Source organism: Vicugna pacos, chromosome 32 (assembly GCF_048564905.1).
Source record: "Vicugna pacos chromosome 32, VicPac4, whole genome shotgun sequence".
Lineage (NCBI taxonomy): Eukaryota > Metazoa > Chordata > Mammalia > Artiodactyla > Camelidae > Vicugna > Vicugna pacos.
This window is the reverse complement of record NC_133018.1, coordinates 12,075,596-12,090,408: the sequence shown is the minus strand read 5'-3', so window position 1 is coordinate 12,090,408 and position 14,813 is coordinate 12,075,596. Positions and strand designations below refer to the sequence as shown.

The 14,813-nt window shown below is 46.5% G+C and overlaps 1 long non-coding RNA gene across 5 annotated transcripts in view; it reads right to left on the bottom strand.

Annotated features, from left to right (window-relative positions):
- The window catches only part of LOC116276563 (uncharacterized), a 370,958-nt gene that overhangs the window by 293,052 nt on the left and 63,093 nt on the right, over positions 1-14,813 (bottom strand). The window lies entirely within an intron of this gene.

Here is a 14,813-nt window from a genome sequence, read left to right as displayed (position 1 = left end):
CTAGACTCCTATTTAGTAAAGCAGAGGAGGGGGACAGGTGACCGGGACTCAGCCTCCCAGTAACACCGAGATGCATCGGGATGTGTGGAGGGGAAGGGGCCGGGGCAGCAGCAGATCATTACACTGCAGAAGAAGTTAGGAAAAGAGGTCCCTCGGCAGCAGCCAGCCTCTGAGATGGGTGCCAAAGACGCTGGCTTTTGGCATTCACACACTTGTGTGCTCCGCTCCTATGCTGAAGAGGGCTGATCTGCAGGACCAATAGGATACTGCAGAAACAGAGTGTGACTTCCAAGACTAGGTCATAAAACATAACGCAGCGTCCTCCTCACTCTCTCTCTCTCTCAGATCATTCCGTTCAGAGGGAAACCAGCTGCCATGTTATGAAACACTCAGACAGCCCCATGGAGAGGTCCATTTGGCGCATAACTGAGGCCACCTGCCAACCACCACGTGGGGCACCACCCTGGGAGTGGAGCCTCCAGGCCCAGTCTAGCCTTCAGACGAGATCGCAGCCCCCAGCGGACATCCTGACCACAGCCTCAAGCGAGACCTTGAGCCCGACCCATCCAGCTAAGTAGCCCAAATTCCCAACTGACAGAAACCAGGAGGTGCTAAATGTTTGCCATTTTAAGCCTCTAAGTTTGGGGGTAACAGATAACTAGTTTACCGTCACTTCTTTCTTAAGAGAAGATACAATTGATCCAAATTCACTTATTAGCTTCAACTACATGAAATTGCCAATATTTGACCATTTTAACCCAAGAAAATGGCAACTGCATATGGTACAACCTCTACCACGTCCCACGGAAGAACTCAAGGGCCTGGATAAATGCAGGCCTGTTTATGGAGCTGTGGACACTTTGTTCCCATAAAGGCCTCAAAGTGGCTGTGTTTCTGGAAGCCAGCGCCCTGGGAGAGCTCAGTCCTTCCAGCTCTCCTGCCTGTACACGCTCCCCTCGCCCCAGGTAGGCCTGCGGGCAAACGGGGGGGGGACTGCAAAGGTCCTCCCGGTAACTCTTTCCTGGTCTCACAAGGCTGCTTCCTACAAGGCCCCAGATTCAACAAAGCCCCAAGTCCTAAACATGAGTGGAAGGGTGTCTCGCAACAGACAATTAGAGAGATTGGTTCATGGGCCCTGGACACAGCAGTCCATCCAGCAGAGCCTCAAAGAGTCCCCGGTGAACCATTTGCCGGCTTTAATTTCTCAGGGGCTGCTTCAGCAGGTGGCCACTAGCAGGTAGTCAATAGGGACCTTCTGGCCGAGGCCTGGGGGCGCTTTGGAAAGGTCAAATCCAGAGGCCGGAGGGCACGGCTCAAGAGGTCACGGGGTCGGGACCCGTCACGGTGACAGATGAATCTAAGCGTGTCTCTCTCTCTCTCTCTCTCTCTGGAAGCGGGGCCAAGCCTCTTGAGACAGGCGAGGTGGGAGGGGTGGTGTTGGGCTCACAAAGAAAGGCGAGCTGGTGTCTGGCCGGCACCTCTCAACTGGTCTTCATTAGGCGGCCCGACAACCCTCTCTTCTGCCGCCCTCTGTCCCTCACTGATGGGGCGCTGTCTCCAGACCTCTCAACTGTTCCTCATTAGGTGAAACAGTGAGCTTTTGTCCTGCATGAAGCCGTCTTTGTTCCACCAACCCAGCCAAGCTAGAAAGCCAGAAACTGATACAAAACAATGCCACTCTATCCTGAGGGGACCCCCTCCCTCCTCCCTCTTCCTCCCCCAGCCGGACAAGGAAGGGTGACTGCTCCCCCGCCCCTGGTCCCATCCCTGGATGTCTAGCTGGGAACGTGTTTGCTGGAGCAGGAGAAACCCATCTAGCCTAGACCAGTGCTTCCCAAACTTGGCAGCACACAGGAATCATCTAGAGATCTTCAAAAAACACCAGGCCCCCATCCCTAGACATTCCGATTTGACTGGTCTGGGAGCACCCAAGCATCAAGGCTTGTAAAATCTCTCCACATGACCCGAACATGCAAAAAAGTGTGGGAAGCCCTGGCGAGACGGAGAACTTACCAGCTGTCCCTGCCCACCTACCACCTTTGCACACTTGACAATCAGGGGTGGTCCACAAAACATGTCACATCTTGCAGGGCAGGGTGATATCCATCAGAGCCTGCACTTGCTGGAAACAAGCAGGAAGGCCACACCTGGATGTGCCAGGTGAAGACCAGCTCTGCGGGAGAAAGCGATGTGGACGCAGCCCAGACAACCGCAGGGGCCTGTTTCAATCCTAGCTTTCAGCATCTTCAATCGTACACAGATGCCTTGGGGTTCTGCCTCTGTTCCTTCTCCCTGATCCTTACCGATGTGCCCTGGAGCAAACATTAAGAGCTGTTGGCACATTGGTGTGACTTAATTCAACTGGTTTGCTATGTGCTTAGCCAACAATAGTTTTTGAAGGAATGGGGTCTTCCAGGCGGGACAAGGAGGTAACAATTTTGACTTTGGAAGGCCATTCTGAGAAGGATGCTAAAGCCCCAGCAACAAATGGAAGAAAGAATGTCATGATTGATTAGCAATGTCTGCCATGGGTCTGGGATGGAGAATAAAGGCATGCAAGCCACATATTTACAGCCATAGGTCAGATTTCCAACGATGTGTAAATAATGGGATCATCAGGGGTGCTGAACTCGGGTCTTTTTTTTTTTTTTTGATGAGGAAGAAGAGATGGAGAAGCAGGGTTTATCAGTGAGTATGTAAAAGAAATGGAAATTTGGCTGAGTCTTTTAAAAAGAAAAGGAACTGTTGACTACATAGAGAATATGCTTTCTCCTTCTTGACCTTCTGTTCCTTGCTCTGCACTTAAAGCAGTTCACCTAATGCCAGGCATCCAGTAGGTACCTGACACATGAGCACCAACTCAACACTCCACCCCTTCTCCCACCAGGCAGATCACGAGTGAACTAAGGTCACGCGATGGCACAACCGTTGAGCCTATAGAAAAACTCCTGAGGCCTTCATGTCATTGAGTTTTCCTGCTTTCCCTGAGATCTGAGGTCAACGTCCTCACCCACGCACCGCCATTCTCCTGCAACGAGGACCACGGCTCCTTCCAGGCTGCAGACATTGACCGGAGAGGAAGTCAAGAGCCACCCTGGAATGGGAATGCCCACCTCTGTGCACATTTCAGATGGCAGAAGGAACCCATCCATCAAACCGTGAAAATTCTCCCCCGCTCCCAAGGAAGAAGGACCATGAGGTGCTTGTAAATACATGTCTTTAGGTTTAAACAAACTGCATCACTATTTTTATTTTTTGAGGGCAGTCCATGTGAAGGGAACAGAGGCATGCCTTGGTATTTGTCCTGCACACAATACAAGCCTTGGTCTCCTGCCGTTTCCGTATCTTCTGCCCAAGCCAACTGGCCAGCCCCACGGCCTCTCAACGGGACAGGGTTGCCAATTCCTAGCATTCTATTTTCATATTGTTTGATGATAAAAATCGCTCCAGCGGGACAAATGGCAGCGAACAAAAACAGGAAGCAGCCCCCTGATTAGATAGGGACAGGGTAGCCGGTGGAGTGAAAAACAAAATGCCTAAAATGATAAATGAGTGCACCATGGACACTGCCATCCCCTTCCTGAACGGGCCAAGAATAAATGGACAGAAGAAACCAGGGAAGAAGTCCTGACTTGGGCTCTAAGTCAGGGGTGAAGGAGGCTTGTCCTGCGGCGTCCCTCGGCAGGTGCCTTCTTCAAGTTGCCTCTTTGATGAAGGCCACTGGGACAACCAACTGGTTTTCAGCCACTTCCTTTGAAAATCTCGCCTAGGTGATTTTGCACTTTGCTTTGAATTGTGGAGGTCCTTTGAAAGTTAGGGTCTTAGCCAAAACTGAGTCAGCACCTATGTTGTTAAATTATTACTCTAGGACAGTGGTGTTCTGCCCTCCGGGGGATATCTGACAATACCTAGAGAAATTTTTAGCTGTCACAACTGGCGGTGCGGTGGGTGGGGGAAGAATGCTATTTGGTATCTAGTGGGTATGGCACAGGGACGCTCCTGAACACTCCATAGTGCCCAGGACAGCCTCTAACGATAAAGAATTACCCAGTCCAGAATGTCAATAGTGGCAAAGTTGAGAAGCCCTGTAGGATAAGTTATAATACAGATAAAGATATTGATACAGATGCTTTAGCTATAGGTGTAGACATAGATGGAGGTGCAGGTATATGTTTATAGGTGCAGAAATGGATATGACATGGACATGAACAGAGATGTGCTCAGACATACTGAATTCATTCAGCAAAGAAGGAAGAAAAAAAAAAAAAACAAAGACTAGACGTCATTCCTGATAGAAAAGTCTTCACAAGGATTAAGTCATGAGAGCAACGAAGCTTAGACACTTCCTGATGAAGACCCAAAAACTCCAAGTCTGCTCTAAGTGCCGACCTCAGATGCTCACCCCAGCCAGGGCCGTGTGGTGGGGGCAAATGTTCAAGTTCCACCCGCAGCACTTACTTCCTGCATAGACTTTGGGCAAGTTCTTTCTTCTCTCCGAGTCTCAGTACCACAGCTATGAAGAGGGCAGCACAATGTCTCCCTCATATAGCTACGATCATAATAAAATAGGATTACGTGAGTAGTAGAAACCTGCTCAAACACGAGACGTCCAGTAAACCGCAGCTGCTATTGCGTCACCACCATGATCACCACCATCACCCTCATCCCCATCTTTGGATTTGAACATGTATTTCAGACATTCCTCCTTCACATTCAAAGGGGTTCCTTGCCATCAGGAAGCAGGACTGAAGGGTACCAAGACGCTAAAATAGGACTCTCTCCCCGTCTCAGTTTCGAGCTGAGGTCCCAGGGAAATAAGGACCCATCAGAAGCTAATCACACGGTTTCTTTGGAGTCCTCTCACCAGGAGAGACTGACTGAGATGGAGCCAGGAGATACGCCCACTTTGGATAAAGGCCTGCAGGTCCAGTGGTGGGGGGGTGGGGGGCAAAGAACGTGTGAATGCTGCCCACGGAGCAGATGTGGGCCAAGTGGATCGTGCGGGAGGGAGAGTCTGCCTGGAGCCTTGACATACCCTTGTGGGCAAAGGACTGGAAGCATCATTTCCACCCACTCTCTCGAGGTCCCTTCCAGGCACTCAAAGCTCTAGTGCCTCCCTTTGGAAGGTGGAGATGTTCAGACTGATGGCTTCTGGCTCTTAGTCAAAGCTCAGAAAGTCCCATTTTAATACTTCTGACACTAGGATGAATTAAGAACTGAACTCATGTCATGACAGAACACTCTATGTTTTAACAACACTTCGAATTTTAAGTGACTCAGACGACAAGTAATACACAGATGCAGGGTGGGTCTAGCAGCCACGACCCAACCCCCGTCACCACTATTGTGGGCAGGGCTCAGGTCGATGCGGGAGGCCGCAGACCAGGCTGAGTTCTCCAGCTGGAGCCCTCCTGGTGGGTGGGGTCCTTGGGCAGGCTGGAACTCTTCTGGTCCTCGTTCCCTCACCTACAGTCATGACAGCAGCAACTCCTTTGCAAGGGCACTGTGAGCAGTGCAGCGCGCAGAATGAGCTTTGTAAAGCTACAGATGCCTGTGGATAAATCACCATGCGAACATGCGCTGTGACTCATAGGTACGCTTTGTCCTGCACTGCTGTTGACATTGCAAGGGCCTCAGAGGGTACTGCTCTCCCGAGTACCTCCTTCCTTTACAAATGGATGAAAAGTCACTGGGCTGTGTTCTACGGAAGGGGTATATGCCTCTGAGGTTTTAGAAGAAGGGAAGAATTTACCCGTGACTAGTCTTAGTGATGGACAGGGTGCCTGGCACATACCTAGCCTTGAGTATACATTTATGGAACTGAGTGACCATCCAGACCTTGCCAGCTGAACTGGAAGCATACTTTCTCTCTATTTTATTAAAAATGTGGGTCACACCGGGCCAGAGTCTTACTCTTAATTGTCTGGAGTAAGAAAGAATGTGGACGAATCTCTGCCCACAGCCTCTAATGAGTAGACTGCCGGCCATGGGCTCCCCCAGTCCCAGGCCGGTCCAGGGAAAGAAACACGACCCACAGGAGACCATCTGCATGTTGGCCAGTCATTCGTGTGTCACATAAACCTCTGTCCACCAAGATGAGATTCAAGCCATAAATTCTGCTCCAAGAATTTAGGATCAGTAAACCAACCTGCCAGTTGATGGGGTCCCTGGGGGTAAAGAGGTCCTGACGGGGAGTGAAAAGACCATAAGCCCAGCCATCCAGAGCAGTGACAGGTAAGTCAGGCGCAAAAAGAAGAATGGAGAACATTCCAGAAGGGAGCAAAGATGAGACAGGCCACAGGGCTCCACAGAGGGAGAGAAACAGTGGCTTTTGCTTCCCGGTTCTCAATTCCAGATTGTTCAAAGAATCCTTCTTCTTCTTGTACTGGGGAGGGGGGGGGGTGGGTTCTGAAAATACATCTATTATTAATAATAATGCTAATAATAATCATTAATATGAATAGTATTCCCTGTTACTGAGAATAATCTTATCATTTAAAAGCCTTTTAACTGGAACTTGTTTGAGCGAGCATATATTCCTCAAACCCCAAAGAGCCTTGATCAAAGGAGCTGCCTATGTGAGCGTCACCCAGATGACAATCACTCAGTCTTCAGAGAAGGGGACTGTGGGAACGATAAGCAGCAGAGAGATCCGTACCGGGCATCCGCAAGGCAGGGAAACTAGTGGACTAACCTAAAGAGCATTTCCATAAAGGAAAAAAAAAATATATATATATATATATACACACACACACACACACATATATACAAAATCTATTCCATTTGATAGGAATTGAGAAGACTTCCAGAATGAGTTCCTGTGTCATCAAGGTGTCTGTGACTCACTTATTCTTTCCCCTCCCCAAGCAGTGCTCAGTTCTAGTCTATGAGATGGTTAAGCTCTGAACACAAGGAATATTGACTCAAGTCCCAAAAGAGACTCAATGGACTCGCTAACGTAGCCCGGCCCAGCTAGAGACCCAGTGACTGTTTCTCCTATCGTGCATAACGTAGACTCCCGAACACAGCCACTACACAAAAGTCAAAAGCTACAAGATGGTGGCATAAAAGGCATAATGGAAGCTGTTACTTTTGTCACCCTAGGCTTCCATGTCTAACCTGTCTTCTAGCAACAGCATTCCCTCTTTTCTTTGGGAAATTCATTCCATAAGGTTTTGATGGGCTGAAAATCACCAGTTATCCCAGCCTCCTGCTCGCTGGTTCAGGGAAGGCCACCCAGACTGGGTATAATAGCATCCCATCCCAATGGCCAGGAGGAGGGTGGATTAACAAAAACTAGCCAATCATATTCCTTGTCTGGAATTTTTACAAAGATATTAAGAGGAAAAGGAGGATTTTTTTGTTTGTTTGTTTAAATCTGGAATTCCTAAGCTTGGATAATATAAGCTTGAAATTGCCTAGGACCATACCTCTCCTTCCCCGCTCCCTCACTGAAGGAGGAAACATATTCGCTATCGAAGAAAATGATTTCAATATAGAAAGAGAAATGGAGCTAAAGATGGAGAGAAAGGAGGGAGGGAGGAAGGAAAGAAGGAAGAAAAGGAAAGAATAAAAGGCTTTGGACACTGATCAAGAGTTTGTTGAGAGGGAGGGATAAAGCGGGAGTTTGGGATTAGCAGATATACACTACCATATATAAAATAGATAAACAACAAGGAACTACTGTGTAGCACAGGGAACTATTATCCAACATCTTGTAATAACCTATAATGGAAAAGAATCTGAAAAAGAATATATATGTACACACACACACACACAACTGAATCACTTTGCTGTACGCCTGAAACTAACACAACATTGCAAACCAACTATATATACATCGATTAAAAAAAAAAGTTTGTTGCTTGTTTCTGGGCCATTTCGGGCTAACTTCCTCATCCTATCCCAGTTCCAGAATGCCAAATGCATTATTAACAACAAACGATGCCATACCCTCTGCTGACATCAGTGAGAAGGAAGAGGTGAGTCAGTGGGGAGGGAGGACACAGAGCATTAGGGTGGAGGGAGATACTCTTCTGACCCTTTTTTTTTTCCCCCAGTTACTTCCAGTTCAACAAGTTAGCAATCCCTCTGTGTCTGCCATGTGCCAAGCACTGAATGACACGCTAGTGATACAGAAATATACAAGACACACTCCTTATGTCCAGGAAAGTCTAGTCGGAGAGATGGACAAAGAATGATATTTTAACACAGGGTGGGTACCGTCTGGAGGGGAAGGGAAAGCTTCCTGGAGAAGAAGATACCCAGGATGCCAGGAAAAGGGAAAAGGGCACTTGGAGTTTATGGGAAAAATAACCAAGCTCACCCCAAAGCTATCCACGCTTTAGAACTGCCAAGTCATGCCATCCTGAGGACCCTCTTCTGTATGTACCTGCCGCTGCCCCTTCCGGTGGCCTTCCAAAAGCCACATGGTTCAATTTTGCTACACAACAGCGATCAGTGGAAATAATTGACATAGATTAAGCTATGGGCAGGCTGTATAGATCATGGGCCCAGATCTAATTCCCGCCTGGTCCACTCAATTACGCAGGAGCGCCTTACTGGAGAAGCAGGTGTAGTTACTGTAAATAAGTTCAACTTTGGGCACGGATGTCATTGGGTAACTGCATTTGCCATGCTTGGGCGATACATAAGGAAACCATCAAGAGAATGACTGTTGAGTTAGCAGAGACATGGCCAGCCTCTCGTGACAGAGCGGCATCTCAGTGACCTAAGGGTGTACTTGCTGCGAAAACCAACTTAGTGTTCCCTTTATTCACACTGCTAACTTTTAAACTGGTAGGGAAATCCGCACGAGTAAATGAGTGATTGCCTCCACCCACAAGACTGTAAGACAGGTGTCAGCAGGCTTACAATGACCACGGGCAGTGATGCGAGGCTGGGTAAGCAGAACAGAAGTTTTGGGGTCAGGCGTAATATTAGTGCTGTGAGGAAGAACGTTTACTAGCTGTGTAACCTCAGGCCAGTCACTCACCCTCTCTGAGCTTCACTTTCCATATCTAAGAATGGGGTTAACCATTCATTTCTCTATCAGAGAGCCATGGTGGATCTGACATAAGAGAACAGGTGTAAAATCCTTTGTATTTTGTGACATACAGTACATATGTGAGCTACTGTGAGCAAAACTTGGGAGAGGTGGTGAGAGATGGGGAGATTGGCTAGATTTGGTTATGAAACTGTAAGGAAAAAAAAAAAGCATCAAAATTATTCTGACCAAGAGTACAAACTTCGAGCTACAAGATGAAGTCACTTTCCCAAGGTTAGCAGCCAGCTAACATGTCCATCCTGATTGATCTGGATCTGAAAATCATGCTACTGTGTCTCCCAATTACTTTTCTATGTTTGATCAACTTGCAGGAATCAAAAGGGAATTTAGCATAAAGAAAATGTGATGTATGCATACTATGGAATATTATCCAGCCTGAAAAAAAAAAAAGGAGGAAATCCTGCCACATGTGACAACATGGATGAACCCAAAGGACATTGTGCTAAATGAAATAAACCAACCACAGAAAGATAAATACTGTATATGATTCCTCTTACACAAGGTACCTAAAACAGCCAAACTTGGGGTGGGCCGGGCTGGGGGCTATAAAGCTCAGAGGCAGAGTGCATGCTTAGCATGCATAGGGTCCTGGGTTCAATCCCCAGTACCTCCACCAAAAAAAAAAAAAAAAAAGAAAAAAAGAGAGAGAGAAAGATGTGTTTCAAATAAAATTAAAAAAAATAAACAAATACATGAAATACCCAAACGCAGAAGCAAAGAGTAGAAAGGTGGGTGCCATGGGCTGGAGGCAGGGGAAAACTGGGAGATACTGTTCAGGGGGTATAAATTTTCAGTCACGCAGGATGAACAGGTTGTAGGGGTCTGCTGTCCAACATCCCGTGTACAGTTAACAATACCCTAACGTCCACTTAAAAATTTGTTACGTCATGTTCGGTGTTCTCACTACAATTTTAAAAGGAAGGAATTTAAGTCTTCTAAATGTTGAACTTCAGTGGCAAAAGACCGACCTTTGCTAAACTGTCATCACGTCAACTGTTAAACGGGGATAAAACAGTAGTTACCTTACAGGGTTATATGAGGACTGAAAGACATAACCCATTCAAAGAGGCTGGCGTCCTGCCTACAACATAATACGGGCCCAATTAATGTTTGTGGTTATTCTTTTTGTTATCAGCATCGTCCTTATTACTCCAGTGCCCAGACAGTGCCAAGAATGGATGGTCCCCCATCACGTGCTCCCTTGCCCTACAACCCCTTCCAGCCAGCCAACGCTGTATGACCGGCAGGCAAGTCGAGCTCTCCATCCCCACCTGGGAAGAGGGAACAGCCAACAAACTCCACCATCTAACAAAACATTCAAGCGACCCTAAGGGGTTGAAAACTCTTCAAACTGAGAATCACATCCAAGCAAGTTATTTTATCTTATCTAACAACAGTCCAGCCATAACGTCAACCCATGTTCTAATTCTCAGAACGAACGAAGCTTGGATCAAGTTTTGGCAAGTTTTCTGAGACTATCTAGACAGACAGATAGGTAGGCAGATAGATAATATGACACCACAACATGACACTTCCCCTTCGCATATGACTTTTCGCAGCAGGAGCATAAAGAGGGTCATTTTTCAGAAATACTGGAGGGCCCCATCAATTTTCCGAAAGGCTTCTCGTAATCCTTTGATACACAAATCATTCTGGTTTGAAGCACCTGCCGTGTCAACTGGCCTGATGCTACCACATTCTCATCCATCAAATGCTATGCTTGTAATGAGAGCCGCTCTCCGGCAAAATTTTCATCCACTTTATGAAATCCTGCATCTTTTGCAAGATTTGCAATTCTGCTTTGCAAGCGTTTGCATTCTGTTTGCATTGGACTGTTGGATATTTACAGCCTCTGGCCATCTTTGGGGAGGGTGTCCAATAAAGATGTTGGTGCACTGGTGGACAATTATGCCTGTATAAAGTGGGGGGGGGATATGTGTGTAAGTGATGAGTTTATTGGTAATTATTTTTCACATTATGACAACATTTGCTTCTCTATACAACTCTGGACACCATGAGACAGACAATGAACTCCCAGTTAAGAGGATCTCCTAAACTCTGTTTTCCAACCCTTGAATACACAGGATATCATGCAGTGTATGTTGCATTTAATCCTCTTGGCTTGAGCTAGACTAAGTTTCTGCCACAAAAACAAATATTCTTAACTAAATCCTCCAGACACTTGAGCTCTGACACTAATTTTTTTTTATTGTTTCATATGAATTATTTAGTTCAGACTCGCTGGAATTGTGTAAATGTCCAAAAATTGAGTTTGGTAATATTCTCAGTAATAATTCCTAACAGTTGGATAGCACTGAGCATGAAACAAAGGGTGTTTATAGGCATGGGGCATTCATTACATAAGAATTTATTATGCGCTCTAATGCAGTAATGAGGTTATATCTGGAAGCAAAAAGCCATTTATAATATAAAGAAGAATTCATAAGTGGATGGCCACTTATAAAATTAATTCCCATTCAAACCTCGTTTCCCACAAAATTGACATAGTTGGTGACCTAGAGGAGATAATTTCAAATCCTTGTCCTCAGTTGCCTCATGTGTCAATTGCAGACAAAACTGGCCCGAACTGAAGATTTGTACATTACCTAAGATGAAACATGGTAAAGCTTTTTAAAATTAAAGTCAAAAGAAAGGTGTCTGAAAGCAGACCACCGCTGTCTTTGAACATCAGTTTTTCTTTTCTACCGTGTTGACAGAACTGTCGGACTCGAGGTGGGCTGCCCATTTCCAGCCTCCCTTGCAGCTAGGGGGGTGTATCTAACAATGGGATGGAGACAAATGTGTGCGATTTCCCAGCCATGCCCTTCCAGCCTTCACTGTCCTCTTTCCAGCAGCTGAACTACAGGCTTGGTGGTGAAATACCTTGAAAAGTGTCAACAGCGAAAACACCCTAAAGGATGGTGATCAGAAAGAGACAGAAGGAAACCAAGGCCATGAAAACTCCAAGGTTCAGAGCTGCCACACCAGCCAGCACAGTCCCTTACATGCAAAAGAAGTATCTACCTCATTTAAACTACCTTTATTTGGAATTGCTCCTTAAGCAGCTGAACTATATCCTACCTGAGATAGTGTCTTTTCCTTTTACCTGCCACACGATTGAATACACTTGCATTATGCAACTCCACGTGCAAGACAGAGTAGAGACAGTATGTGGGTTGTGAAGTCAGGCTAACTTTCTCCAAGTCCAGCTCCACCACTTCCTGACAATGTGATTGATAAGCAAAAGTGATTTAACCTTTCTAAGACTTGCATTGCTAATCTATAAACTGGGTATAATGAGAGTAGCTACCTCATAGGGTTGATGCAAGTTTTAATGGGATAAGGTGGAATGAGTTATTGCACAGAAAGCACTCAGGACCAGGACCTATCAAGCATTCAAAACACATTAGTTCTTATTATTACAGGGAAAGGCGTTTTCAGAGCTGGAGGAAGCCCCAGTGCTAAGTTCAGTTTGGGGATCTAAAGCGAAGGCGATGCCACTGTGAACTCATTCAAGTTTTTGCTCATCCATTAAGTGGATGTCCTTCTGAAACATGAACTTACTTTATCTTTGGCAAATTCCCAAATTTTCAGATTAAAAGAAAAAAATTGGAAGGCCATGATCTCTTATTCTCTTTGATTTGGGAGATGGGTGTCAAGAACATAGGTGGTGCCAGGCAACAGTCAGCATCCACATCTTTCCAGGAAAGCAAGGACTATGCAGGTCCCATTTCCACTTGTGCCAGCCCTGAATCGCCTCCAAATCACAAGAAACTACATTTCCCAAGCTCCTTTGCCTTCTAGCTTCCTGCCAGGCTCAGCCAATGGGAGGCACTGATGGAAGACTAGGGGGAGGGGAGAGGAAGAAGCCCAGGGTATTTCTCACTCCGCCCACCCATCCTGCTTTGGCAGCAGCAAACTGACCTTGGCTCCACTTGGAGGTCTTGGCTCCTGGGTTCTGGTGACCCAAGCTTCTCTTCTTGTCCCTTTTCCCTAGAGGTAGTAGTAGTGACTTCCTGCGGTTAGTAATCTCTGAGTTGCCTCACCTTCCCATTTGCCTCTTCAGCTCTTCTATCACCTAGGGATTCAATTCCCTGCACTAAATTCTCTGTTTGAAGGACCTTTCATGATGTCTGTGTTCAGTCCAGACTCTGACAGATACAACACACTAACTCCAGTGCTGAATACATAGCCTTGTATGTGCAGGGGATTCGATGCACATTTGTCAAATGAATAAATACTGGGAACAGAAAGAGGCTAACATAATCACTCTGAATTTGGTCCTCTGACCATCCTGAGGAGCTGCGAGGCTAAAAGCACCTCTTATGGGGAACTCACCTCTGCTCGCAAAGGCTCTCAGCTGGCTAAACCACTGAATATAGCAAACCATTCATCTTTCAAAGCCCTCATGATACTCTCCTCCCTCAAAGTTAGTAAATCTTGAACTTCCAAAGGCAGTGAAGAATTTCTTCTGGAGACCTTCTCATTATAGGATGATCCAGCTGAGAGCAGGACAGATGAGGGGAGCAGAGGAGAGGATGTAGGGGGGGGGGGGAAGCACAACTTCTCTGAGAAGCTATTTATCTCCAGACAGCTACGACATGACTGGGGATCGGCACAGTATTTCAATATTTGTAAATATCTGTTTGGCCCCAAGAGTTCTCTCCCATGGAAACAGCTAATAAAGCAAGCTGCCTGAGTTTATTCCTTCTGCCAAGGCACATTCCAGAGTCTGATTACACTGCTGTTTTATTATGGAAAAGAAGAGAGAGGGAGAGAGAAAGAGAGTGCGAGGGATCACGGAGGTGACGGGAAACTCAGAGTTGAAAGCAGGAACGCTAGCCCTTCGGTTAATGAGGCTTTTCTCTATAGAGAGTCAGACAACCAACGAAGACTGGAATCAGCCCCAGCCCCTCGACTTGGAGTTCCAGATTGTCTCAGCACATCTGGCCAAGCAAGTGCATGTTACCAAGTCGCCAAACAAAACCCGGAAGGGGTAAGGAGAAGGCGCTCTCTCCAAGAAAGAACCCCCAGATGATTTCAGTGCTGCTACCGTCTGCGGACCACACTTCAAGTGACAAGGCGGTTTTTTCATCTCTCGTCTATGTTTGACAGTCAGGAAGCCCAGGACCCAAGCACTGCGGTGGTTTCCACACGGTCATAGCTAAGGCACATCCCAATAGGACAGGGGTCCAACCCAAGTTCCACCAAAATACGCCACCTTTCCAAGACAACACGTTTCCTCCAAATGCTCAAGTGGGTTCCCTGGAGTCTTCCCGGAGGATTATTTGACTTGTCTTATTAATGCTTTGCTTTTTTTTTTTTTTAATTTCTCCCAAGCCAACAAGCCCACATGACTTTTTACTTTCAGTATCACTATAACTAGAATCACAGACTCTTAGACTTGGAGGTGACTTTGACGTGCAACCCCATCTATAACAACAATAACAGTATTTGCTATTTATCAAGCACCGCCTGCATGCCGCGTGCATTGCCCTATGTCTTTTGCCTACTTTTTCTCATGAGGCAGCCCCGACTGAAGTGTTGCCCACAATGCTGATCCCACAGCATACTCCACAAACTGAAGATCCTATGGTCCAAAGGAAGTTGCATAACTGTGACCTACTGGATTCTTCTCAGGAGCGATAAAAATCACAAGATGCATGTGCACATGTGACAGGCTCCGGGATGTTCTACAGTTCAGAAAACCACTGAAGGGCTTTATACAAAGTTATTTCCCCAACAT